The sequence below is a fragment of the Endocarpon pusillum genome (genome assembly GCF_000464535.1).
Source record: "Endocarpon pusillum Z07020 unplaced genomic scaffold scaffold2783, whole genome shotgun sequence".
NCBI lineage: Eukaryota > Fungi > Ascomycota > Eurotiomycetes > Verrucariales > Verrucariaceae > Endocarpon > Endocarpon pusillum.
Genome location: NW_006916241.1, coordinates 15885 through 19689, shown reverse-complemented (window position 1 = coordinate 19689; position 3805 = coordinate 15885).

Genomic DNA, 3805 nt, shown 5'->3' with positions numbered 1-3805 from the left:
ACTTTTGTTGTGGCGTACGAAAGTTCCAAACTCGCCGGGCCCCAGAGCCTCTTTCAAGAGAACATTCATCACTGAATATGATCTTGCGCCAGTCATCTCACGTCTAATTTTTTCGTTCTAAATACCAAGTAAGGTGCTTAGCGACTACTTCAGGAGTTAAAAGAAGTCTTTTTTTGGCAAGCTAATTAGTAATGCCCTCGTCTTTGAGTATTTGATAAAGGGTGCTTTTTGAAACAGGTACCCTAAGGGCAAGTCGAAGAGCTGTATAAGTAATTATTAGATTGGCTCGAATAATGCGTAGAATATTTCGTTTTTGAACGCGATTTAATATAGGGGGTCTACCAGACTGCGGCAAGCTATTGCCTTCGTTGCGGAGTGGATTTCGTACGAGGGTGTTGAAAACAGTGGATTTGCCGCAAGTAACTTTTTCGCTAATTTCTGCATTTGACAGCCCCACAGCCTTATAAGCTGAAATCTGACCGCGTTGAAATGGAGATAGCTCCTTGCCATAGCTCCTATTGATTTCTAGAGGCGCCAAAGCCCTGCGTTGATTCATGGAGGTTGGTTGAAAAAGGTAGTAAAAAACGCGTGTTAGAAAAAAAGTGCGCGTCGATCCAATACTTTTGACGTGGTACTGTAGTACAAAGACTAGACTTGAGTACGGGGGATCATAAATAGGCCCTAATAAACCACTTACATTCAAAGCGGCATCTTAAAGCGTCAGAAATTAGCTGACTTCTGAGATGTGGGGCTGCTCAATCCTGTGAATCTTGCACACGGAAAACAACATAAGATTACTTCTGCCAGAAACAAATACCTCTGTTGCAAAGAAGTGATATCTCAGAAGCAATAGGAGTCAGATGTTAAATAAAATTTTCTGTCTTATTCTATGAAACTCCTCCCTACACCATTACTAGCCCTCGTCGGTCCTGGCGACATAGCAGCAAAGGTCATCTAGGCACTAAGGGAGGAATCATTCAGCAAGAATGCATTTAATTTCGGATGTGTCCTTTTAATTGGTTCTTTGAGAAACTAACATCAAAATTAGTGTGTAATGACACGTCTCACCTTTCCAATTGGAGGTGGCTCTCACTCCCTAGCCAGAAAGCTTTGTGGCATTGCTGCATAGTCCGGGTCAGAGTTGGCCACGCCCTCGGGCCAGCAGGGTGGGGAAGCGGAAGACCTCATTTTTATTAAGATTGTAATGTGTATCGACGAAAGCTGAAAGCGCTTAGACGCAATTTGGGTAGTTCCGGTATTGCCACGAACGTCTTGTTGGACAAATAGTAAGAGTACTTTGTTCATCGGCTGGTAAGTTCACTAACGCCACGTAACCTTAGTACGTAATAGTTAGTGTCAGAAGAGGGGAAGTACCAGTTGCATCCGACATTACATTTTATCCCGTTTTTTCCGATAAGCCCGACATTTCAGCTTATCCCCGTTTATCTGATAAGCCCGACATGCTATCACCCCGGAGTGTGCTTCGATAATTAGTTACGGGAAATACCCGACCCTAGCTTGATAGAACCACCCTATTATACTGTGATGAAAATTCAAATCCTAGCTATAGATGCCACTAATATCGACCGCTTCTATATTCTTACAGGATTCTAAATGACATGGCACCTTAGCGACTTACCGCTAATAATGTAAAGACTAAGCTAGGATTAGATAATAATGGCTAGACCTAAAGATGTAATCTCTTTGTACTAGATAAAGACATTTAGTACTTATTAGAAAACTAAATATAGAACAAAGTAAAGACATTTTATTAAGATTATATAATCTTTTCCTTGGCTTAATTGAAGCCTTCTGAGAAAATTGCACTAAATATATAGTTTTAAAAGGCCAGTTTTTGCAAAGCAGAACTAGAGGCGTATAATAATAATCGTGCTAGGCTAAGGTTTTCCTTCTTGATTACTTTATAAAGTAAGTAAGTCTAGCTTAACTTAAATGGAAATAAAATATTTAATAAATTATTGTAAGAGCCTAGACTAAGGCTTACTTGCAGATCTAATACTAAAATATTAATCACTAATTTTGACTCTTAAGAAAACAAAGATCTAAGTAATAATTAGTAAGAAAGTCAGAAAGAATTATCTACTAAATAATTAATATATAATCTAGTCACAAGTAATAAGGCTTGCTAATTTAGTTTATAAATATATACAAAAGTCAGTTATAGCAATAAGACAGACTTGATCTAACTGAACACTTTTTTATAATGATTAACTTTAAATAACTCAAAAGCGTAATGTCTTATTAAGTAAGATTTTATTAATTAGGCGCCTCAGGGGCTCATAATATAAGAGCCCAAATAGTTAGATACAAGAGTGACATTTTACATTAGTAGGTGTTCTTGCTCTGGCACCTGTTTTTGTGTTCTTGCCCGCCTCGTCCTGTTACAACCTTTTACTGAACCTGGCAAACCATTATTGGGCCGGTAAGGTCTTCTCATTCTAACCCACCAGGGACCAGTTGCTAGCTTGAATTAGTCGCACCTCTGAATGTCACTACGTGGGGAAATTGATGAATTTGCAGTCAGCGATATCCAAACTGTTGTGTCAGTCTGTCCGGAAGACGGTCTTCACAGAATTATCAAAGAAATTGGCGGATTAGGAATAAATCTGTTCAATCTCATCTCCAGGGAAAGTCTCTAGAAATACAGTCTCTATCTCCACCTCGATCCCAAAAACTGTAACAAGTTCTTTATCTTCACTCATTTTTTCAATATCCGTTAGTTCACTGTTCTCAGCTTCACGTTTCGTCCTCCTTAGCTCGTCCTCACGACTTCTATTAGCGAGAACAATACTAGAAGAGGAAAAAAAATGACTCCTCTTTTCCAACTGGAGGTGGCTCTCTGGAGGTAGTTATTTCTCTCACTTCCTAACTAGAAAGAGGCAGGAAAGAGGGTTGCTTTCTCGGGGACTCCCGTTTTTGGGGAGGTCTTGTTTTTGGGGAGGTCCTGTTTTTGGGATCCTGTTCTTCAGCGGTTCCTGTTTTTTAGGGGGCCCTGTTTTGGGAGCTCCTGTCTTGGGCGTGTGATTCCTGGGTCTATCAAGACGTCATTGCACAACCAGTTTTGAAGCCTTGGTTAGACGCTGGTCAACGCTTTATTATTGAGGAGGACGGGGATAGTGGACATGACCCTGGCAGACAGAATATCCTGATAGGATCGTACCGCAGCAGGGCTTGATCCTGAAGTGGGAGCAGGTACAGGAAAGCTAGATCATCAAGATAACTGTATAGGATTATTTACATGGTACTAAGTCTTTGTCTTCGACTGTTCCTAAGAACCGAGCATGTGGGAAGGCAATTGACTTCCAACGCCGAGTCAAAGATTCATCACGTTAGCTTCCATTTCGAAGAATGACATGGGTACGGCGGACTATTATTGGGTTGAGGACCCATCAAAATTTTGAACTCCGTATTAACTCCGCACCAACTTTGTAGCAACTCTGCAGCAACAAAGAATCTGGCAATGCGCCTTCATCATCTTATCACGCGTATAGTAAGGTAGACTGGGATCATACGGGCTCTGAAGATTAATCTTATTCTTATGCTATGCTACATGATCCTATCTTATTCTATCTACAGGCTGGCTTAGCTTTACCTTATAGCTACTAGTCCTAGATACTATATAGAAGTATAAATCTACTGTCTAGATGTTATATATATTTTGTATAACTAGGAAGTAATATAATATAATAAGAATAAGTATTTATTTATAAAAGTTAAAATAATATTATATATATTTTTTATAAAAAAATAATTAATTTATTTTAATTACTCTTTCATAACTTTA